Here is a 25868-nt window from a genome sequence, read left to right as displayed (position 1 = left end):
CTTGAAATCCATGTAGCTAATTTCTCTTCATTATTAAGAGCTCTATTCTGATTAATTCTGCCTTGGTGGAAGGTCACAGAGCAGGTTTATGTACATCACTGTGCTACTCCTCTGAAACTCGGTTGAGCCTTTGAAGAGATTCGCCCTCCTGATCCGCAGGGGGACTGCTGTGGGAAAGAAAAAGAAAATGAAGTCTTGCTTTCAGTGAGTTATTTCATGCCAGCAGAGCATTATGTCAAATTCTTGTGGGTCAAAAAAAGAGAACTACAGAATGTGGGTTTTTTTTCAAAAGGATGAATCTGGCTCTGAGCTGAATAAATTCCTGTGGAGGCTCAAAGTGGAACAGCTAACCATGTTCTTTGCTGGGAATTCTCTCTGACAAAAACATCAGATCCTACCCATAACTCCCACTGCTGTTTCTTCCCTCAGGCCCGCATGTTTGGAGAGCACAATAATACTCTTGTGTTGACTGCATCCTTGGCTTAGGATTCTGTGTATTTCAATTGTAGGGTGAACTGTTGCACTGGTCCTGCTAAACAGCCTTTGAGAGCCCTTGTTCTATGTGTTGACGTCATTCTTTTCTCTGATAGGGTGTACTCTTCCTTCAGTGTACTTACTTAGTATGACTGTGATGTAGGTGGGTATTGCTTGAAGTTCTCTTGTATTGATAAGTTCTTAAACAAACTACTGTCAGAGCTCCATGAGAGCAAAATGTTTCAAATCAGAATCAGACTTTGCTGGTACTAAAATAAAGATGCCTTATTGTAGCTTTATGGCAAAATCGGTGGAAGTCTAAGTTTGAGACCAGGAGAGAGAATGAATTCAGTTAGTATCCAGAAGTTTACATTTGTTTCCTTTTTTTTTTTAATGAAATGGACATAGGATAAATATAACATCCAAATAGACCTATACTCAGTCAAAAGTGTTCAGCTACTTAACGACTATTACATTAGCATGCTCTTGTTAAACGTGTGTATGGGAGAGACCGCTGCTGACTTTTCCTTTGTGTGTATGTATAATAGACCACTAGACAAAGAATTTCCTTTCCAACTTCCTTTCTGGTTCCACTTCTAAGAGACACATCTAATCAAAATCTGGACAAATAAGGATTGTAAGGTTTTTTCCCCCAGCCATTTTCTTTAACCTCTGCAAGCTGACAAGTATTTCCTGTCTGAGTTTGCTTTAAAAGACAACATTCCTCCTGACTAACAACCCACTATGAGGACCTGGCAGGTGCAGAAAAAGAGAGGTAGAAATCTGTGAGTGGAGATAAGTAGGTGGTTTCTGGAGTTGGACATGTTCATGCAGGATAATTTAGGGCTAGCAATAGAAAGCACCATGGCAACATGGCAAACCATCAATTCTGGGAACTGAACCAGCCAGTCTCATTTTAAGGCACTTTGTATAATAAGAGAATTAAAAAAAAAGTTTCATACCAAAATTCAGCTCTAGTAATGGAATCACTGCATTCACAGCAGTACTTATATCAGTCCTTCAGCTATTTCAGTTATAACACATGGGATATAAAAAGAGACTGGGATTGCAGTAAACGGCTTCTTAGTCCCCTGTCTTACTCCCGCTGTGTGGCAATGGCAAAGTCCTCATTAACTTCAATAGCAGGCTGCCCTGTGGGCCCAACTCAACTCAAGGAAAGTTTTCCCATTGACTTAAATGGCGATTGGATTGGGCCCATGCAGAGGGAAAGAGTTGGATGTGCCCGTTGCATAATGTTCACTATCTGCTTCAATCCCAGTGAGTTTACATATAAACTTGTGCCTAGTGCTAAGAGCCCAAAGCTACATTAGCCATGGTTAGCATTTAGAAGGTATGAAAGCTTCTCTAGCATGAATGAATGAAAAGGGAACCATACTACGTGTATATTATTTACCACAGCTTTGAGCAGCAGCAGCACCCCTGTATTACGACTCTGTCAGCATTATGAAAAGGAGTACTTGTGGCACCTTAGAGACTAACCAATGTATTTGAGCATAAGCTTTCATGAGTTACAGCTCACCTCATCCGATGAAGTGAGCTGTAGCTCACGAAAGCTTATGCTCAAATAAATTGGTTAGTCTCTAAGGTGCCACAAGTCCTCCTTTTCTTTTTGCAAATACAGACTAACATGGCTGCTACTCTGAAACCTGTCAGCATTATGTTCACTTTTACAACCCCTGATTTTTGTAAAGGGGGTTTTTACAGTCACAGTAATTAGGGCTTAAATTAAATTGCAAACCTGGTTTGCTTGTCAACAGCCTGAATTCATTCTCTTAAAAGATATTTAAAAGCAACCATTGCAAAGTATTTTTAGGTTCAAAGTTTAATAAAGATTTGACTATTCAAACCATTACAATTTACTACGGCTTTTTAAAAACGCTCTGGCGGTTTGAGAGCTGTTTCCACTATCACAGGGGACAATTTCTGAGCCTCATTTCATTTCCCAAGCCAGCAGGGTCTTAGTCAGTTTGGTAACAGGAGCCATATAGGATTGCCAGGCATCTGGTTTTTGACCGGAATGCCTGGCAGCTCTGGTCAGAACCACTGACTGGGCTGTTAAAAGTCTGGTTGGTGGTGCAGTGGGGCTAAGGCAGGCTCCTTGCCTGCCCTGGCTCCGCGTGGCTCCTGGAATCTGTGGTTCCTACAGCTCCTAGGTGCAGAGGCAGCCAGGGAGGCTCTGCATGCTGCCCCTGCCCTGAGCGCCGGCTCCGCAGCTCCCATTGGCCACGGTTCCCAGGCAAGGGCAGCACGTGGAGCCCCCTGGTCACCCCTGTGCCTAGGGGCTGCAGGAACATACTGGCTGCTTCTGGGAGCTGCTTGAGGTAAATGCCACCTGGAACCCACACCCTCTCCTGCACCCCAACCCCCTGCCCCAGCCCTGAGCTCCCTTCCAGATACTGCACTCTGCACCCCATCCTGCACCCCAACCCCATGCCCCAGCCCTGAGCCCCTGACTGCACCCAAATTCCCTCCCAGAGCCCGCACCTCAACCCCCTGTCCCAGCCTGGAGCCCCCTCCCACACTGCAAGCCCTTGCCCCAGCCCTGAGCCCCCTCCCGGAGTCCACACCCCCTCCTGCACCCCAACCCCCTGCCCCAGTCCTGAGCCCCCTCCTGCACCCAAACTCCATCCCAGAGCCCTCACCCTGAACTCCCTCCCACATGCCAACCCCCTGCCCCAGCCCCGAGTCCCTTCCTGCACTCCAAATCTCTCAGCACGAGCCTGGAGCCCACACCTCCAGCTGGAGCCCTCACACCCCACACTCCCACGTCCCAACCCCCTGCCCCAGCTCAGAGCCCCCTCCCATGCTCCAAACCCATCAGCCTAACACACACGCCCAGCCCAGAGCCCCCTCCTGCATCCCAAAACTTTCATCTCTGGCCCCACTGCAGAGCCTGCACCCCCAGCCAGAGCCCACACCCCCTCCTGCACCCCAACCCCTTGTCCCCCACCCTTAGCCCCCTCCTGCACTCCGAACCCCTCGGCACCAGCCCGGCGTCTGCAGCCCCAGCTGGAGCCCTCATGACCCCACATATCCTGCCCCAGCCCAGACCCCTTCCCATACGCCAAACCCCTCGGCCACACACCCCCAGCCCAGAGCGCACTCCTGCACCTCAAACCCCTCATCACTGGCCCCATCCCACAGCCCTCCCCCCCTCCCCTGCACTTCAACCTTCTGCCCCAGCCCGGAGCCCCCTCCAACACTCTGAATCCCCTAGCCCAGCCTGCTGAAAATGAGCGCGTGAGTAAGGGTGGGGAAGAGCAATTGACAGAGGGAGGGGGGAAGGAGTGAGTTGGAGGGCAGGGCCTTGGAGAACGGGCATGGCCTCGGGGCAGGGGCAGCGCAGGGGGCAGGGCCAGGATGTTCAGTTTTGTGCGATTAGAAAGTTGGCAACCCTAGAGCCATATACATACAAATTCGTCATTTTATCATTAGTGTAGCCTCACAACACCTCTGTGAGGAAAGTACTATTATTATAGTTGGGGAACTGGGGGGGAAAGTGAGATTATGTGACTTGCCCAGAGTCACACAGGAAGTCTTTGACAGAGCCAGAAATTGAGCCCGGATCTCCTTAGGCCTAGTCCTATACTTTAAGCACAAGACAACCTTTGTTTTCTAGCGTCATGTGAAAAAGTAGTTCAAATCTCTCTAGAGTAATACTCCTGGCTGATTAAGATGTTGATGGGTTCAAAAGGAATCTCATCTATTCTCCTTCATCTCAAAGTATAGTAGTTGTGACATGCTGCAACAGAAACACAGAACGATGCCATGGGGAAATATGTTTCCTGTTTTTATCTTTTGATATTTTTTTTAAAAAATAATATTTTGACTTTGCCAAGATAATTACTTCTGAAAGTATCAGAGTGTCACATTTTTCTTTTCTTTATTATGTGGGTCGAGGCTTAGGGAATGAGACAAGCACCAAATAGCTGTACAAGCAGTTAATCAAATAAAACTGTTCCGAAGAAAGAACTGTAAATTGCTCCTTTTCATCTATAACCACAATTTAACTCTCCTGTACCCTGGAGTTTATATGCAAACAATTTTTACCTTGTCCCCCAGAGGACTCTAATCTACTTTCTCTGCTGTGGACAGTTTCACAATGGAGGAGAAGAAAACTTTGCACTTACTAAAGACCTGAGGGAAGCTTGTAATGAGTTTTCCCAACATCCCGCTCAAAGGGAGCGTAGCTGCAATCCTTGGAAAGTGTCCCACAGCATATTGGTTTCCACTGACCCACTTCTCGACAGCCAGTTGCTTTCTTTCTCCTCTCTGCCTCATCAGAGTTCAAAACCCTCTTCTGCTTGACTGTTTCCCATAGACAACTCATTACTAGAGGGTGCTGGCAAATTGCATTTAAAAGTACAGGGCCAATGAGGTACAGATATCCCTTTGTGAAAAGAGCATTTCCAGCCATTAAAGAATGACACTTTAAGGGATAACCTTTTATCTCCAGCAAATGAGTTTCCAGTGCTGAAGTGTAGTCAGTGAATGTCATGGTAGGTATCTCTGTGATGGGTCAATGGCCTGGATAGAGAAATGCCTGCATGCTTGTGTGTTGCTTTGGTTCTCACAATGGAAAAAGGAGTGTCAGCCAAGCTCTCCCACAGCCTTTCTATTACCAATTATAGTTTGCAGTTATAGCACCTTTCAGTCAAGATCTCAGTGGGTTACAAACCAGGATATCATTTTATAGATGGGGGAAACTGAAGCTCAGAAAAGTTAAATGACTTATTAGTAATGTCACTAATACAAACAATGTTACTTTTTCACACATAAATATTATCACGTGTCATTTTTGCATCATATTAACCCATTTTCCTTATTATGGGAGGGTGCCTTATAGAACTGTAAGCAGTATATTATTGAAATTATTCTCTATATCTGCTGGATCTAATTAGAATGGTATCCTTTCTATAGATCTGTGTGGTTGCCCTATAGAATTCTATAACAGGGATATGATTATTTGTTGAATTTTTCTTGCTATTTACAAAAAATCTATGAAGAGGGTATCATCCTTCTTTAAATTCCCTAGGAACTGCCATAAGCATTAGAGGCCTCTGGACCAAATCCTACTTGCCTTAAGTAGCATGGGTCACACTGAAATCATGAGGACTGATTATGTGAATAAAGCAAGTAGAATTTTTATCCTATCGCCACAAACTATGTGGCGGGAAATTCGTCAGCCAGGCTATCCAGGAATGACTGGTGCTGATTTACTTCCAGGATGATATGCTTCAACAAGACCCCTTCCAATACCTCATTCTAGCTATTTTGCCTCCAAGAGACTCTTACCATCTGTATTTTTATAGTTTGGAGCACTAGAAGTCTGCTCCTCAGATGGCCATTACTTAACAGTCATGTTTTTGACAGCAATGGGATGTACACTGGAAAATCGCAATTCTCTATATCAAAGTACTGAACTCTCCTTACAGAACAGTTCTCCCATCCTTTCTCTAAGGCCTTGTTGTAATGTTTTGCTTAATTTTTTTATGCTGACTGGGCGAGTTCAAGCAAACCTGGGGTCAACTGTCACTTTATTCAACTAAGTCCCCCCCATTCAATTCCTACATTCATAGTCAAGCTTCTCTCCTTCACTCCTGTCTCCCACATATAACTGTGTCATACTCCATACCATCTGGGTGTATGAGAGAGTGGGATTAGGTGATAGTAGTTACCCATGGGCTCACTTACTCTACTGTAAATGTCAAGAGTCCGAACTGAAGTCAGTGGTGTTATTCGGGAAATACATCAGTATAAATAACAAGATTTAGGCTCAAGTGTGAGTGTTTGGGGTGGGGGGAGGGAGATGGATTTTTTAATAATAAACAAGAGAAGAGAGGAATCTGAAATGTGCCCCAGCCAGAGCTGCAGTAAAAAGGGAGACTATCACTATGAGCTTTGTCAACAGGGATGTTAGATGGGGTGGGATCTGAGTTACCCAGGAAAGAATTTTCTGTAGCATCTGGCTGGTGAATCTTGCCCATATGCTCAGGGTTTAGCTGATCTCCATATTTGGGGTCGGGAAGGAATTTCCCTCCAGGGCAGATTGGCAGAGGCCCTGGAGGTTTTTCGCCTTCCTCTGTAGCATGGGGCACAGGTCACTTGCTGGAGTATTCTCTGCTCCTTGAAGTCTTTAAACCATGATTTGAGGACTTCAATAGCTCAGACATAGGTGAGAGGTTTTTCGCAGGAGTGGGTGGGTGAGATTCTGTGGCCTTCATTGTGCAGGAGGTCGGACTAGATGATCATAATGGTCCCTTCTGACCTTAGTATCCATGAATCTATGAAACAGCTCATGCTTCATCCCCGTATCCTACTCAGCCACAAGCAATAGCATCACACTTGCATTGGTGGAGACACACTCTAATAAATTGGTTAGTCTCTAAGGTGCCACAAGTCCTCCTTTTCTTTTTGCGAATACAGACTAACACGGCTGCTACTCTGAAACAGCTATAAGAGGAGCTTCTACTCCATTTTGTCCACTTAGACTACATTGGAAATGTTCTTCCATGTTATTTCCATAAGGTAGTAGTCCCTTGGTGCAAGTCCCCATGAAAAAATTAGTGCAGACAAGCCTTAGGACAGCCCAGAGTTTTCCCACTATATCATCTGGGCCCTGCTTAGAGCAGGGTTAGACAACAATGCTACAAACCACTTGCTCCCGGGCTACACTTAGCATTTCCAGCAGAGGACTACTGCCCTTTGGGAATAATGGGTAAGAACACTTCTAGAAGGGAAAAGCCTTTACAGTTAAAAGAAGTGTTCCTGAGGGTTTAACATCTGGATTTTCCAACTCTGACCTCTCCTGCACCAAGCACAGAGAGAAAAAGTGAAGCTGTGAACAAACAAAACCAGAAAAAGGGTAGTCTTTCCATAAACGTCAAAGACCTTAAGATCAGACCTAAATATTTAAAAATTAAACAGCCAGTCATAATGTTCCATTGAGACTTTCATTACAAAAACACAGGGAAAGGGCAAACGTAATGTTCTGCTGCATCTAAAAATGCTCAGAATCCACAGAAACCATTGAATTTCAAACTGGAACTTCAAAATGTTCTGATCAGGACTGTGGATTCTTTCTGAAGATTCTGCACTTGTCCATGTTGATGTGAATGGGAGCTGTGCTTGGGAAACAAGCAGAGATAAATGCTGTAGATTAATAGAGAAGGATTTTAACATGATTATGTCTCCATGTGCCAAGTATTGTAGAGTGGGGTGGTGTAAAGTTTATGAGGGTGACTTTAGTTGGAGGGCAACAGGGAAATAGAAAAAATTATATTTACTCATGCAGTTCCATTTAGTTTTGCCATAAGTGAAGACAAATTTGACCACCACAGTGGTTAGACGGCTAAAGACTGAAGGGTAAATTCTGCTGACTACTGAGATTTATATTCTTAAAATGAATCTTATTAACAATGTCAGCCATCCTTTGCTCATTGAAAAAAAAAGTGTGAACTGGCAGCTCTGGACTACAGCTGCATTTTTTTGTGGAGAGGAAAAGGGGCACGTTATACTCAAGATGAAACTGTCACTTTTTTTTGGTTATTGTCTAAAATATTTGTCGTAGAAAACTACTTGTCAATTCTACAGAGCCCTTGCTACTTACTATAGAAATGGCATGAGGTCTTAACCTTAAAAATACCAAGGAAGGCTTTCAAAAGCAGAAATGGGAGTCAGATATCCAACTTCCAAGGATTTTTTTTTCCAATAGGAGCTGGACACCACACTGTCATTTGTATCACTGAAGAACTCCCCTTGTTTTACAGAACTAATTCTTAGGCCAGTTTGAAAATCCCAGCCTAAGCCTATTTTCCATAAAATATTCATAGTATCCTTTCTCTGCGAGTTTGCAACTGTGCTACTTAAGTTTCAGTTTCCCAAGTGTTCATAAAAAGCCACATACTTAAAGGCAGATTTAATAACACAAAATTGGTCCCCATATGGCTGAAATGATAACTTTGAGAATATTTTCCATTCATGAAAATCGATTCAGCTTTCTTTTCCTTCCACTATAATGAGTAGCATCAGGATCAAATTACTGTACCAAACAAACTGGAGAAAAGAGAAACAATGAGACCAATCCATAGGAGAAGCTATAAAAAAGCTTGTTCCCAAGGATTTATAATGACATGCTAATGTTAAACTATTCTAGCATGGTCTAATTGAATGTATAATAAAGGAAATGCTTGGGCATATTAACTTCTGTGCTACTCAGGTACGGTTGCCAACCCTTCAGGATTGTCCTGAAGTCTCCAGGAATTAAATATTAATCTTTAATTAAAGATTATATCATGTGATGCAATCTCCAGGAATTCATCCAACCAAAGTTGGCAACCCTATACTCAGGCTTTGTCTACACTAGCATTTTTGTCGGCAAAACTTTTGTTGGTCAAAGGTGTGAAACAAACATACCCCTGACCAACATAAATTTCACCGATAAAAGCATCAGTGTGGACAGCATTATGCTGACGGGAGACACTGTCCTACCGACATAGCTACTGCTGCTTGTTGAGGGTGGTTTAATTATGCCGTGGGAGAGCTCTCTCCTGTCAGCATAGGGCGACTACACAGGAGACCTTACAGTGGCATGGTTGCAGTGGTATAGCTGTGTCACTGTAAAGTCCATAGTGTAGACATAGTTCAGTCTACTGAATAACTGCTCACTGTCTGAATTAGTTAACTCTTCCACTGCTTTAGAAAGAGAGGGTATTACAAGGTACCTCTTTATAGTGATGTGCAAGGGTTTAGCTATGTGACTATTGTTGATATTAATAGAAGTGATGCAGCAAAAATACTGTGTATTGCCTCAATAGTGTAGCACATATTTTAATACATTATTAACAAGAGAAAGGATACTCATTCAATTTGCCTTCCTTTACGGGTTTCTCTAAACCCCCGTCAACTTCCTGTTTATTCACATTGCCCCCTGAGCTCCTTTTTCAGAAATGTACACCTATAGATCCACTGGAAACTTGTGCTCATGTCCTGGGGAATGTACCATATGGCCATGAAGTTTCCAGAAACCATAGCCATTTTGCATTCATTGCAGAACTAAGAGCTCTGCATGTTTTGGTTATAACGGGGCATTTAAGACCTGGGCTGTGTTTGTGAGAGGGGAGGGGAGAGGTGTGATGGGTGGTAGTAGTGGGAATTCCCAGGGGCATTCTGCCTGACTCCGTTAGACTCCATGGGTTCTGGGGTGAAAACACTAGATTGGAAGCTCCACTCTCCTGTGTGGTGAAGCTGGCACTTCTCCCGTGCTGGCTTGTCTCTACTGTGGTGAGGCAACAACTATAACCTTATTCCACCTTTGTGAAGAATCTAATGTCATGACTGACTCTAGACAAGCATAGTCTGTGTATGTCCTACTGGCACGATGGCTGGTCTTCTACTTTGCTAAGAAGAAGGATGATTTCTTCACTCTTCCATGCACATCGATTTATATCCACAATCTGTTCCACCCACAATAGCTCACCACGCCTCTCAATTACAGAATAACCAAGGGTGTAGGATCCCTGTACTAGAAAGTATAGCTGGAGAGATGTTGATGCTAGCTGTGGGGAAGAGTACTTGAGCGATGCTCTGATTCAGTGTATTCCCTCAGGTAGTCTCCACTGGGTAGGCTCTTTCTATAAAAGCCCCAGCTAGAACTTAGCTTCCCTCCTCTAGCAGAAACTTTGGATGAGGACAGCAGTGCAAAAACAGTTTACCTTCTTCTGGGGATGAACTCAGAATTGTCACTGAAGGTTTCTTTCAAATGCTTTGTAAAAATGCCAATTTGTGAAATAATGGTCCTGATCCAACCTTCTCTGAACACAACTGATCCACTCCCATTGTCTTCAATGGGAAATGGATCAGGCCCTAAAAGACTAGCCAGAGATAAATTCTCTTTTTGGTTTCTTACGTGAAATTATACCATCCATCGAGGATGTTTGAGGTACACTGTGTGTGTGTGTTTGGGCTTTTTGTAACGTATTTCAAATAAGTTTTTATTGTCCATTTCTTCTGGTTCTCAAGGGAAATGTAAGTCTTCCAGGACTGCAAATGTTTATGTTCCAGACAATGTTATAAAAATGAAATGAAATCTGATTTAATGCAATTTCAATCTTTTTGGCATAGAAAGATGCTGTAGCCTTTGTACATACACTACAAAATTTTCCTCTCCTCCACTCTAGTGGAGCCTGATAATTTTTCCTCAAATAATCATTTTACCTTTCCTTTTTTAAACCAGACATCGTTTCCTTCATAGCTACTTCACTGGTTGCTTTGCTCTTTTAAACTCATCCCATCCTCATTGCCAGAAATTCTTGTTATTTCTCCAGATACCCACTCAGCCAATAGCTTCAGCTGGATAAGAGAACAAACAGCAAGTAAATAATACAACAAAATGTTCCAAGGGTGAAATATCCCCCTGTAAAGAGAATGATCACAAGGTCTGGGTACCATTTTCATAAACCCTTGAGTGGTGCCGATGTCTTTTGCTGCCCCTCTGCAGAGAGGTGAATTTCACTGAGAATTAGCACACTGGAATGCTCCCTGTTACAGATACCACCTAGTATGCTCTCGGGTCCAGTTCCAACTTCAGGCTTCAGTTGACTAGCTGTGAACTCTGCCATACAGTGAGTGTGCAGAACTTAAAGGGACAGCAACACACACAAAGGCACAATTCATAAAGCTAAACCTGCCACAGGGCACGGTGGAATACTTTGGTGCTGGGGTTTGTCATTTTTATCCTTCTGGCCCAAAAAATAGTGTGAATGCAGCCTCTCTTTGTATTTTTCAAGCTAAGTATAAAAATAGTTGAATAAACAGAGCAAACTTTTCTTTACCCTAATTTTGACAAGCTGTGCAGTTTTACAGGCAATAAATAGTGGTTTGCTGGTTGTGTGCTTCTCTATTATGGTGTGGGAGAAGAAATGCATTTCAAATACTGTCCCATGAACCAGGGACATAACTTGAAAGTGTCAGTGTACTTCTAGAGTATCGGCTTTTCAAAGCAAAAAATGACAAAGGGTTTGAATTGGAATCCTTAAGCCCTAAGCATAATAGATGAAAATGTAAGTGGTTTTTGATGTAACCAGAAGCCTTTGATATATTTAGAAAATCTTGCATGTCCTCTCATATTTTATGCTGGCTAATATATGGATAAAATAATTAGTTATAATATCATACTTTTATTGTGCTTTAAAACTGCCCTTCTGAAAGTCCCTCATTTATGCAGTGTCCCTGCTTTTGAATGCACCTGTGTTGCTTTTTATACTCACAGCGTAACCTGGGAGACATTCAAAGCCCCAAACTCAGCCTGTTGAACACATATTGCAGTTAAGAGCAGTGTGGCTGATGGCTAAGCCACGGCTAAGTCACTGGTTCCATTTATAAACTGGTCTTTTCTTCCCTTAGCATGGTCAGAGCCAAATTCTTTATTTTCATTTCCTTACACATTGGTGTGAAAGTCCATATGGTTCTATTGAAGTCAATGGAGTTATTTTGAACTTACACTGGTACGTCAGAGAGCAGGTTTTGGCCCTCAGTCTTGACTGAGATTTCACCTTACAAAAGCACCGTACTACAGCTGTGCAGAAAAATCCAACCCAAACCACAACTTCTGTAGTGATATCCATGTTATAAAAATAGTGTAGGTATTATTCCATTGCACTCCTCCATTAATATCAAAATCATATCCGAAACAGTATCTTCCCTCAGAAAGATTTTCAGGACTTAAGATACTTTATCTGACCTATCCCTCATCCTGGATTCTATCCTAAACTCTGGAATCAGTGCCTTTACTTTAACCCTTCTTTAACAGTTCCTGCTGTTACAACCAGAGGAGTTGCTATCTGAAACTTAAGAGCTCTGTTGGCTTTTGAGTGTTCACGTGGGGTTTTTTGCAACAAAATCAGTTGTTTTCAAATCTGCAGACTATAACTGCATGTGCTCAGGGAGCTTTCAAGTCTGCTGCATTGTAATGAATGTCTCCCAGGGCTATCGTGTCTTTCTGCCCTTTGAAACTGCCTGCTTTATTTTCCCACTTCAGCAGCCGGGCACCTGCTGCTCATTTTACCTTGGAGACCCATAGTGGAGTCTTCTAATGATACTCATGCATCTGTCCTGCACACTTTCTTACTTGAACATCTCTGTGCCTTCAATCAACCTGCCTGTGTGTCTTTTGTCTTTTTTTTTTTATTAATAAGTGGGGACTTTGTGCTGTTGTGAGGCTTTATCTCACTAATTCCACCTGCTCTTCAGAGTTGTCCACAGAACAAAATAACAAATACCAGACAGAAAAGTCTACATGCTTTTAATATTCATTCTTCTAATCTTTTTTAAAAAATTTTTACAAAACCATCTCTTTTTAAATTGCCTTCAACATTTGTCCTTCTTAAGAGAAAGGAGAAAGATGGAAATGATGAAGATATTACAGATTCCAGTGTGGTGACAACTACCCTCTTCATTTATTCATGTTGTTCTCTTCTCATTTATGCCCGTGTAAACCAAATGCAGTTTAGACTTAATCTAGACTTAATCTGCTGTAACTGCCCTTTGATTACCAACATTGTTAGAAATCATATCCGGCTTCTCTACTTCTTAATCTTGACTATGGCCACTGATTAATGACACTAGACCTTTACCTGATCCCTTGCTTTATTCTGATTGTGCAGGAAAGGTTGTAATGCACTTCTATGACAGGGTTCTACTGATTTTATATTATGTTAGAGGGCGTAATCCTGTAGTCCTTATTCAGTCAAAACTCAGTTTATGTCAGCTGCAATGTGGCCTGAATAAGATATGCTGGGTCAGGCTTCTGGACAATTCATCTCTCATCCCATCTACTTATAATATCATTGTGTTCAATTTCTTTTCCGCAGCTTAAAACTCCCACTTATGATTAAGATCTTCAACCAGCTTCCAACTTTGAAGGCTCAGATTTCCACTTACAAATCATTGTGCCCTCAATAGTTGCTCCTCCAAATGCTAGCATATAGATTTCTAATTGCCGCCTTTGCAGTTGCACCGAGGTGCATCGATAGCCCCATGCTATCATTTTCGCTCAGAATTAATAGGTGCAATTGTTTGGGGTTGCAAAGTTGTCTCAATGAAATTGGAATCTATTGGCTGAATGCCTTCAACTCACAATGAAGTTAAAGTGTAGCAGATTGTGCTCAGCACTTTGCAGGATCAGGCTCTAATTTTCTATATCCCTAACTGTATCCTCTAGTATTATGGATCAGATCCCACACTATCGCCAAGAAGCACACAATAAGTGTGTGTGTGTATGTGTGTAAAGGCAGCATAAAGTTTGACTTCGCATTCTCCTGATTCTAGCTATACTGTGTGCAGGGCCAGTTTCCAGCAGTTAGGGCATTTCAATGGCTGTTCTAAATTACACCAGCTGTAAATGGCCCTAATGGTCTAAAATGGCAGCCAGAGACTGGCAGAGCATAAGACCTGCTGGCCACATCTCTTTCCTCTGGCCATGCCTACTTCACCAGCAGCAGGGAAGAGGGATGACACAGGAGCTTCTACTTCATTAGAGGATCTCCCTTGCACTAGAATCATCCTCTCATGTTTGGTAATACTGGCTTTACAGGGCATGGGACAGAGAAGCTGCACCATGGGATCTGAACCTATATCTCATAAGAACGGCCATACTGGGTCAGACCAAAAGTCATCTAGCCCAATATCCTGTCTTCTGACAGCAGTCAATGCCAGGTGCCCCAGAGGGAATAAACAGAACAGGTAATCATCAAGTGATCCATCCCCTGTTGCCCATTCCCAGCTTCTGGCAAATTTGTCTAGGAGTTTTCATCCACTTTCTGACCTTTACAGAGACACATTTATTATAGTCTCTCCTCTGACTTCCTCCTTAAAACTCCCTCAGGGAATGTATTTCAATAAAATGACTTTTCTTTCAGGTATTCCTTATTACTGTGCTTTCTTCTGTTTTTTTCAGCTTAATCTTTCAGTCTCGTGTTCATGCTTTATATATACAGGAGCATGCTTCCTTCATTTCCAGGGGAATAAAAGATAATACTTCACTCATTCTGTGGAGGACAGAAGTGAATTAAAAGGCAAACCTCTTCAGTGAATTTTGTCTTTGTGTATTTGATTGTGTTTCCTACCTAAGAGCTTTACTTTTCACTTTATTTAATTTCATGTAGTTGAATTCAGACCAATTCTTCAGTTTGTCAAGGTCACTTTGAATTCTAATCCTGTCCTCCAAAGTGCTTGCAACCCCTCCCAACTTGGTGTCATCTGAAAATTTTATATGCATACTCTGCACTCTCTTATCCAAGTTATTAATGAAAATATTGAATAATGCTGGAACTGGAACCCTCCTGCAGGACCACACTTGATATGTCCTCCCAGCTGGTTTGACAGCAGATCATTGAGAACTACCCTTAGAGTACATTTTTTCAACCAGTTATGTACCCACTTATAGTAATTTAATCTAGACCATATTTCCCTAGTTTACTTATGAGAATGTCATGTTGGGTAGCCAGCTTTCTATTTGCAGAAAACCGAACACCCTTGCCCCATGTCCTGCCCCACCCCTTCTCTGAGGCCCCGCCCCGCTCACTCTATCCCCCCTCCCTCCATCACACACTCTCCCCCACCCTCGCTCACTCACTTATTTTCACTGGGCTGGGGCAGAGGGTTTGGGAGGGGGTATGGACTCTGGGCTGGGGGTGTGGGCTCTGGGGTGGGGCTGGAGATGAGTGGTTTGGGGTGCAGGAGAGGGCTCCAGGCTGGAGCCAAGGGGTTCAGAGTGTGGGAGAGGGCTTCAGGCTGGGGTAGAGGGTTGGGGTGTGGGAGGGGGTACAGGCTCCGGGCTGGGGGTGTGGGCTCTAGGTTGGGGCTGGGGCTGAGGGGTTTGGAATGCAGGAGGGTGCTTCAGGCTGGGGCAGGAGATTGGGATGTGGGGAGGGATCTGGGGTGCAGGTTCCAGGCTCTGGGTGACACTTCCTCAGGTGGCTGCCAAGAAGCTGCCGACATTTCCCTCTGTCTCCTAGGTGGATGGGTGGCCAGGGGGCTCTGTGGACTGCTCCTGCCTGCAGGCACCGCCACCATAGCTCCCATTGGCTGCAGTTCCTGGTCAATGGGAGCTGTGGAGCTGGCGCTGGGGGCGCGGAGCAGCGCACAGAGCCCCCGTGGCCACCCCTAAGCCTAGGAACCAGAGGAAGATGCCAGCAGCTTTCTGGGAGCTGCCCAGAGGTGGGCAGGCAGCCTGCCTGTCCCACTGTGGGCAGCCAACTGGACTTTTAATGGCCCGGTCAATGGTGCTTACTGGACGAAACTGGACACCTGGCAAACCTAATGTCATGTGGTACTGTGTCAAAAGTATTACTAAAATCAAGATGTAACATGTCCACTGCTTTCCCCTGTCCACTAAACCAGTGACACTATCGAAGAAAAGAATTAAGTTGGTTTGGTATGATTTGTTCTTGACAAATCCACGCTGGCTATTACTTATCATTCTATTATCCTCTAGGTGCCTACAAATTGTTTAATAATTTATTCCAGTATCTTTCCAGGTATTGTTTGGCTGATAGACCTATGATTCTGTGGGTCATCTTTTGTTCTCCTCTTTTAAAGATATGGACTATGTTTGCTCTTCTCCATTCCTCTGGAACCTCACCCATCCATGAGTTCTTAAATATAATCACTAACGATTCCAAGTTTGCTTCAACTATTTCCTTAAGTACCCAATGGTGAATTTCATCTGGCTCTACTGACTTGAATATGTCTAACGTATGTAAAATATTTTTAACCTCTTTTCCCCCCTCTGTTGTGATTCCTGTTCCTTCCTCCTTGTTAATGTTAATTGTGTTAAGCATCTGGTCATAACTGACTCTTTTAGTGAATACTAAAGCAATACAGCCATTAAACACCTTTGTGGGGTCATTCTTTAATACCTTTCCATCCCCATTATGTAGTGGACCCACATTTTCCTTCATCTTTCTCTTGCTCCTAATGTATTTATGGACCCTCTTCTTATTGCCTCTTATGTCTCTTGGTAGGTGTTGATGCAGCCCCTTACTATTCTTCCTGTTTTTCCTTCATGTCAGGATTATTGGGATGTAGCCATAGGAACTCTGGTGTTTCCTGTCTGATTGTACCATCCTGGTGCACATATAGGAGCATTTAAGAGACAAGAGTAAGTATTTTACAAATTTCATGGTCTTTAACCAGTGTACTAACTCCTCTAGGCCCCTCATGTGCTCAGGTATGCATTTCTTGCCAAGGAGAAGTTAAGCAGCATCAGTTCAGTGAAGCCCAACTTCACCTTTTTAAGTTGCAATCTCAGGCTTTCCTTTTAAAAAACAAACACACACACACACACACACACACACACACACACACACACACAAATAGGAAGTAAATACTGTAATAATCCTGAATTGACTCGTTGTTAAATTATCAAAAGCCAGGAAATGTGAAAGTTAAGACTTAGCACAGGGTTTCTCAAACTGGGGGTCGGGAACCCATGGGGGTCGTGAAGTTATTACATGGGGGGTCGTGAGCTGTCAGCCTCCACCCCAAACTCTGCTTTGCATCTATTGATGGTTACTGGGACCCACTAGGGCTCGTGCCTACAAGGCCTAGTTGCTGAAGCACCTTAAGTGCTTGCCTCTGAGATGTGGTACGCCTGGCACACTGCAGGCACTGTAGGGGTTTGGAGTACAGAGTAACCCCAATAATTGCACTATATGTCTAAGTATCAAGAATTCTAACAAACAGCAACCAAATACAGAGAGAGACAGCAGAATGGCACAACTCACCCACCTTGCAGACTGTCTCTTTTGCAGGCAGACTGCTGAAAACCCAGATCCCACCCTTCCCTTACTATTTTAAGTGATAGCTTCTAATTTTAACAGTTTTCAGTATACCACATAACTCTAGTAAGACTGATGCAGCCCATTCATCTTCTTGGACTTCTAGATGGCTTGATTGTGCGTTTTACTGTGGGCACGTCTTCTGGCTCTGATCTCACAAAACAAGGTCCGGCCCTACTCTGCATTGATGATCTAGTGGCATATTTCACAAAAGTAGAGTTTCCCCTGGTGCCCTGGGACAAAATTTTCCCTCCCTGACCCCTGTTGTTGAACATTATTCTGTACACTGGTTAGCTAATGCCTTCAACATCAAAAGTGACTGCATCACAGAGGAGCTGTATGTGATCCTTCAGGTGGTATAAAAATGTGCTAAGTATTGCTCTCATTATGGTACATGCCCCCTTATTTCTAACTATTCAGTAAATTATCTTTCTTCAATTAAGAACGGAGCAGCCAGCGTAGTTATAATTTGCGTATTGGCATTTTTGAGAGAACTTAATTATCTTAGACATGTAATGTTAAACATCACCTCCAAGCGTCCCTGATATAACACATCTGATGAAATGTGTCATTTAAAATAATATAATAAAAGCACAGGAGAAAAGGTGGTGAACAGGGAGAACTTGTGCAAACATCAAAAGTACCATATGTACCAGGCATTTCAAAAAGGATTTCCTGTGTACTTAAAAGTCACAATGATTTAACATGTCTTCCATATGCAAGCTCAAATCTATAAACTGATTAACTTGGGCTAAAGTTCTAGCTCTTTAAAAAAAAACCAAGTGTTTACAAAAAATAGAAGAAGAGTTCTTAGAACAGGCTTGTGAAATTTGGCTGCTAACAGTGCGGATAAAGGAATCTGGACATCAGCAAAAAAATGTAAATTAAGAATCAGCTTTGGACCGAAACACTTAGAAATTATTATTCCATTTAGGGCACGAATTATACAGCAGCTTGATGCTATTACATGCTCAGTTTGAAGCTCTTCTATTGTAAATTACATGCATGTTATGGCATTACACACACACACACACTCCTATGTCCATCAGCCCTTTCAGTCTGAATTCCTATTCACATGGAATAATTTTTTGCAGAATTATTTTGAATGAATTACCACAAGCATATTTTAGGCAGAACATCACCTTTTGGGATGAGAGAGAGTTTGTGCTATTGAGCTATATAATGAAAACTTAAATGTCGATTGTGATGTAGGATATGTACTATTTTCATATTTAGTTCACATATGCAAGTAATGGAATGAGACAGGTGTCTGCCAGAATTCAGTGCTCTAGCTTATTTGACTCTTTACTTCTCCTTTCAGACTACCTACAAAGGTGCCAATTAATAAAATTTCGAATGGTGATTTTTGGTGCTAAAATTAGACAAAATGATCTAAAACCATTCAATTCCTTTCAAAAAGTCACAAAAAACAGATATCTATTAACAGTAACTTTTTAAAATAGTTTCCACAAATGCAATATGCATAGAAACTATTTTCTCATAACATTTTATCTTAGCAATGTTGAGTCACACCAAAACTGGAATGAGGCTGTTTTAATGTAATGGAGAAAATTAACATGGGGACCTATTGCAAATAAATGGGAGATTTATCAGCATTAAACTAGCATTATAATACAAAGAGTTAAAGTCCTTTACCAACATAAATATATCTGCTGATTTTTCAAAACTAAAAAAACCTTGCTCATATCTCTTAAATTGTCTGCCTCTTATTTACTCTTACGGGAGCTTGAGCGCCAGATAAAAATGTCTGACTGGCCGGGAGCAGCCCGCGGGCCGTAGTTTGCCCACCCCTGCTCTAAATCTTAGGTAAACCAAATTTGTGAATCATAGGGACAAAAATAGGTTATCGACAGAGATGACTCAAAGTGTGGCTCTGGAGCCAGATCTAGACCACCCCAAATTTTCTGGGTGTTTTATGTAAGGTTTTGATTTGATCACTTATAAAGATGGAGAAAGCTGCAAAATTTGCGGTTAGAGCTGTGTTTGGATTTCAAACATGTGCAAACTAGGAGTTGTTCAGAGCTGGAGATTTAGTTCTGGCCCATCTCTTTCTCAAGTATTTTGATTTTTAATCCAAGTGCTAGATCATTCTTTACATCATACCCAAAGATTGTACCTTGGTAGCATGTTAATTGTTTGTCTTCCACTTCTCTCAACACTGCAATATAGGCTACAATATATATCATTCATTTTTGCCAGGTTTCAATTCAATAATTTATGGGGGGAAATTAGTTTATTATTTTAGTGCTTAGAACATGAGACTAGGATCCAAGGAGTTTTAACCGCAGGTTTGCTGCTGGTTTGCTGTATTACCTTGAGCAAGTTATTTATCATCTCTGTGTTCTGGTTTCCCCATTTTACAAATGGGAACAATACCTTTGAACACTCAGAGGGATAGGATTATTTACTCAATCTTTATGCAACTCTCTAAACATGTAAAATGCTAAGTGTCATTAGCAGTTATTACTATTAAAGACCCATTGTTTCAAACCAGATGACTTTTCAGTTGATGTCTTTTCCATAGTCTAATTTGACTGGAGTTAAAAGATGTGTCCCACTTTTCTGCCTAAATGTTCCTATACACAGCTGTGAAACATTAGCAGATATAGATTACCCTGAGTCATCTTAAACTTAGAAGGGCTTTGTCTTTATAAAGTGAGTGAAGTGCATTTACCTTATGGTCTGACCTTGAAGAAAACAAAAAGTTTGCAAAATTTTGGTGCATTACTCATATTCAGACTGTTTTAAGATCTGATGTTTGTGCCTAAACCTTTCATAAAAGGCTCCATATGTTTCAGAGTGAAATACTGTTATCATGTATGGAAAACCTGTCACATCGTTTAAAAAAAGGCATGATGCAGTTGGAGAGTAAAAGAGAAAATACATAATTCTATATGATCTGCTCTTTACTCTGTCTCTTCCAGTTCATTCCAGCTATAGGCTACAAATAACAGACCTTCAACTGTCTGCAACTGTCACTGATTTGTAACATTTGTTTTTAATCAAGATAAATTTGACTCTGATTTAAAGAGCATTCTAACCACTAACTCATGTATAAGTTCAGGGGGAGTGTTCAGGAAGGATGTTCTAGCTCTCCCCCAGGATAACAAGATGAATCTGTCACTGAGGAATTGCTTTAACTGGCACAGTGTAATTTCACTGAGAGATTATTTTGTTTGAAGCAGTACTCTGCAATTGGCATTTTTGGACTAGCTGAGCTAGTAAAGTCTCTGGGCTGGAGTCATTTGGATGGGGCAAATCACTACACAAGCATGGGTTTCACAAGCATGAAGGTTCACCCCTTTGGTAGCCCTACTGATCCACACTGAACTATGAAAAGGAAATGGCCTTCAGCTTGACAAAATCAAAAGACAGACTCATAAAGTGCAGTACCCCAGAGGCCACATGATGTACCCTAGTTATCCAGCTGGTTCCTGTGGAAGCATGCAGATAGGCTTTGCTTTAAAACCCAATTTATATCATAGCATTAACGCGAAAGCAGAGCAGGAAATTGTCTTCCTGTCCCATGAACATTTTTTAGATTTCAAAAATGTTTGTTCTGCATGGGAACAAAATTGAGACCGTTCAATTTTTTTCATGGAAAAACAAGAGAGACACACATATTCCACCCCACCCACCCCATAGCATAGTTAGTGATTAGGGCACTCCCCTGGGATGTGGGACCCAGGTTCAAGTCCATACTCTGTTTGATTTGAACCTTAGTCTCCCACATGTGTGCCTAGTAACGAGTATGTGTTGTGTCTTTCTCTATTAGCAGTGCTTAATGTGGTCTGAAAAACAGGCCAAGGGGTCTATCATCACCCACATCTGCCTGTCTAACGATTATTTCTGCCCCCACATTAGGTTTTCTGCCCCAGCCTCACCTCTGGAGCTCCTGAAGTTCTCTCCCAGGTCTGGGCCAGCTGCAGCAAGGTCCCCTCTCCCAGTTTCAGGCCAGGGGTTGCAGGAAGCAGAGGAGACATCTGTTTGCTCACAGGAGGGAGCAGAGCTGTCCTGAGCTTTTGGGCTCTTTCCGTCTCCACGCTCTCCAAGGAGAATGACATTGGCTCCTGAGGGGAGGGAGGGAGTTCTGCCTGCTTTCTGCAGCAGCTCTGATTGGCTGCTCTTCCCCAGCAGCTGGGCAAGTGGGAAAAGCAGTCAATCAGAAAGGGTTTTCCCCCTATGCAATACAAAAAATGTATTGCAAGTGAGCCCCTCAGTGACCTGGCTCAATTTTTAGAAATTTTATCTCCCGGGTCTGTGACTCATTGCGTCCCAGTGCACTCGAAGCACTGCTTGGTGGGTATGTTGCGGTGGGTCTTTCTCGCTCTCTCTCTCTCTCTCTCTGATTTTGAGCAGAAATTCCATCCTGGGCCTGAGCCCTATTCCCAATTAAATTTAGTTAAAACTGATGCTTTCCCATGAAAAGCTTTGGTTTAAACAAGTTGACACTTTTTGAGGGAAAAAAAAATTTTGTCAAAAAATTCTTAACTTGCTTTAATTATTACCTCCAGAGTTGAGTCAATGACCCAAAGAAGTTTTGAGCACCTTTTTCCTCTGTTCTTAGGTTCTGCTCTTCCATGTTTCTGCATGTGACTGTGCTAAAGGATCTGACTGATGTATTTGCTCTTATTTTATGGAGAGTAACTGTGAGGAAAATATAATTCTCACCATTAGGTCACCTGTGTCAAGAATACCACATATGTTAGAAAATTGGGAACTATTTCTCATCTCCACCTGAAGCACATAAAGGAACTTATAAATGATATGCAGTTGCCAGACTCTATACTGTTCCCTACAGATACCCTCCCACTGACTTGTGTTTTCAACTGTCATTAATATGGCCTTAAATGTTATATAGATTCAAAACTGACTGTGGAAACTGAAGGCAACATGTGTGAAGAGGTAAACCATTCCCAAAGTTTTGCAAGTGGCTAATTTGGGTGAATTGAAAAAGGTGAGAGGAAATAATTAAGGTGAGCAATAAGGTAATTTCTGCAAGAACTGTACATGCTGGCCAACATTTTTACATCTTATTGCTTAAAATCTGTCTCCTAAATCTGTGTCTAGAAACCTAAATAAGTGGTTTGATTTTTTTGCACATGCTGGGCACCCACAAATCGGGAAAGCAGCCTATCCTGAGCATCTTTAGAAGTCAGGACATGTTTATTTAGGTGGCTAAATATGGATTTAGTAGCCTAGCTTTGGACCGTAGCTTTGAAAATGTCAGCCACTGTAAACAGATTAGTGTCATTTGTCCATGTCTAGTGATGTCTCCCCAAAGGGACAAACACACTTCTTGAGTGTAGGCTTCTAATCATTCAGAAGGCATGACTCAATGAAGCTTTCAATTGGCTAACAGTAAACGCAATTTTAGGAAATAATTACTATGATCCTCCTCTCTCTTCATTGAATGAGCACCCACATCTTTAGTCTGCAGAACTGGCTTGGAAGTTTTGGGAAGAGAGGTGCACTCTTAGGACTCCACGCATATCCATTTTGTGTCATAGCCAGAAATATCACATAATAAGACGAGTCTCTCTCATGGTCCAAGCCAAAAAGCTGAAGGAAAAATTTATGTAAATATTTCATAATGCAAAGGTCTTTGGTTTAAGTGCTGTTTAAAGTGGGTGAAGTATTAGAGAATTTGGACTACATGTTTACATCTATTTCATGTTCACCCATCTCTGTGGCTTTCTTCCTATTACAAAGTTGGCATTTCAAAAATTTGCACTCTCTCACCCAGTTGTTTTGAGAGTTGCTAGAGGCTTGAGAAAAGGTTGCAATTTTCTCAGTAAGGTGCGATTTATATTTAAATTTTGCACTTTAAAAAAATTACATTTAATAATAACACACCTTAATAATATGTGTCCTTACTCTTGTAAGGCATTTTCCATGGAACAAAGGCTGTGTTGATTTACACTCACATGCCAAAAAAATTAAATTAAATTAAATTAAATTAAATTAAATTAAATTAAAGGCAATTGGATTGAGCAAGGCTGTAAATCAGCACCGTATTTTTATGCGTTACCTTCACTCCCTCATTGTACACTAACCATCAGAATGAATTATCACAGGCTTCTGGAACATGATATCTCCAGGACGTTGGTGTTTCTGAGAAAAGAGAGTTTATATTAAAAATCAATGCCTATAATTTGTTTTTCCTCTATTAAAAATATTACTAGAGGCAGAGGAATTGCTAACGACACTCATTGTGTAATCTGATTTCTTTGTACCCCTGAATACTAGTTCAGAAGCAAACATCCAATTTTATTTTTAAAAATGTAACAACAGATTTGAGCTTTAGCCATTCGCCATAGCCTGGGGATTCCAATCACATTTGGAATACTAACTAAAATGAAGGTGGGTTCCTCTCTGATAAAGCCTTGTTAGAAGTAATCCTTACTACTGCAGGTAGACAAAATAACGTCCTATAGCCTCAGTGAGCCTGATACAGACAAGCAGTTCAGCTGAACTGTCCAAGCTGAGAGTTTGTGAGGGGCACTAATTGGGTGACTGTAAGATGCTGTTTCTCTCTTTTAGTCAGTTCAAGTGTCCAGCATCTGGAATGTGAAAGTTTCCAGACTGTCAGAAAGTAACATGTCACAGGCACCCCATGACTCTCATCATTCTGTGATCTGACCTCATCAACTCTAGATATACCATTTCTTCATGTCAGCCACAGCAAGGATCCTTTAGGTGGAAATGTTGCTGGGTACCTCTGCTGACGGAATAAATTGTTGGGGATGAGCTGTCTGAAGGATTTATTAATGTTGTTATTAGCTGAAATGATGTAGATAGGTGGGGTTTTTTTGCTATTCTGCCTCACCACCATGTTTTTTCACTGCTATTGGTGGTCATTTCACTTAAACATACTTTGTCATGTTAAGGTTTCAGTGGGGTAGCCGTATTAGTCTGTATCAGCAAAAACAAGTCCTTGTCCTATAGTAGGTGACTTTTGCGTACACCTTTTGGCTCTGTCTTCTGTACCCAGAAGTCACCTATTATAGGACCTACTATAGGACAGACCCAACAAAGAAACTAACAGAACACCACCAGCCATCACCTACAGCCCTCAATTAAAACCTCTCCAGCGCATCGTCAAGGATCTACAGCCTATCCTGAAGGACGACCCATCACTCTCACAGATCTTGGGAGACAAGCCAGTCCTCGCTTACAGACAGCACCCAAATGTGAAGCAAATACTCACCAGCAATTACACACCACACAACAGAAACGCTAACCCGGGAACCAATCCCTGCAACAAAGCCCAATGCCAACTCTGTCCGCATATCTATTCAAGGGACATCATCATAGGACCTAATCACATCAGCCACACCATCAGGGGCTTGTTCACCTGCACATCTACCAATGTGATATATGCCATCATGTGCCAGCAATGCCCCTCTGCCATGTACATTGGCCAGACTGGACAGTCTCTATGCAAAAGAATAAATGGACACAAATCAGACATCAAGAATTGTAACATTCAAAAACCAGTAGGAGAGCACTTCAATCTCCCTGGACACTGAATAACAGACTTAAAAGTCACCATTCTTCAACAAAAAAAAAACTTCAAAAACAGACTTCAATGAGAAACTGCAGAACTGGAATTAATTTGCAAACTTAACATCATCAAATTAGGCCTGAATAAAGACTGGGAGTGGCTGGGTCACTACAAAAAGTAAATTTCCTTCTGTTGATACTCACCCCTTCTTGTTAACCATTGGGAATGGGCCACATCCACCCTGATTGAATTGGCCCCATTAGCACTGACCCCCATCCCCCCGCACACACACACTTAGTAAGGCAACTCCCGTCTTTTTATGGGCTCTATATTTATACCTACCTACTGTATTTTTCACTCCATGCATCTGATGAAGTGGGTTATAGCCCACGAAAGCTTATGCCCAAATAAATTTGTTAGTCTCTAAGGTGCCACAAGGACTCCTCGTTTTTGTCATGGTAATTACTGTAATTATTGCTGCTATATACAGACCCTCTCCCTATTTGTCTCCAGATACTTTTTCTTTCTTTCTTTCTTTCCAAATGACCTGATTTTGCACTTTGTGTTTGGACTTGGTGTGGAAAATTTCAGGGATCTGATTTTGAGGGGCAGTTTGGTGTCTCAGTTTTCAGATATCTCTTGTAGAGGACCTCAGAGTGCCCTGTTTGAAGGGAAGTTCCTTTATGGTGCAGGGGCTGTCACTTTCACAGGAAGGTGTATTTTTTGGGGAGGGAGCAGAGCTTGGTATTTCAAATTTGGAGGAGAGGGGGCAGGGAATCAGATTTTCTTGAATATGAAGTAGACCCTTTGCAGACTCTAACAATCTCTCTCTTTCACACACACACACACACCTTGCTGTCTCCAGGTGCATGCAGAGAGAGCTACCTATTATTAGATTCCCACAGAAAAGCCTGAGTCTTTAGGTTTACCTTTAATTGTTGTGTTACCTTTTTTTATTGTGAAACGTGACTTTCCTTCTTTCCTGGTCATTTGTACAGAATTTCCCA

The 25868-nt window shown here is 42.1% G+C and overlaps 1 long non-coding RNA gene across 1 annotated transcript; it reads right to left on the bottom strand.

The window, feature by feature from the left end:
- On the bottom strand, positions 1 to 25868 carry LOC311514428. Its single transcript, XR_014709885.1, has 3 exons — positions 25809 to 25868; positions 23386 to 23468; positions 1 to 167 (listed from the first exon to the last, which is right to left on the bottom strand). It is a non-coding gene; the product is annotated as an uncharacterized lncRNA (long non-coding RNA).

Source organism: Lepidochelys olivacea (assembly GCF_965140295.1).
Source record: "Lepidochelys olivacea isolate rLepOli2 genome assembly, chromosome: 1".
Taxonomy (NCBI): Eukaryota; Metazoa; Chordata; order Testudines; family Cheloniidae; genus Lepidochelys; species Lepidochelys olivacea.
This window is presented reverse-complemented; position numbering and strand designations above follow the sequence as displayed.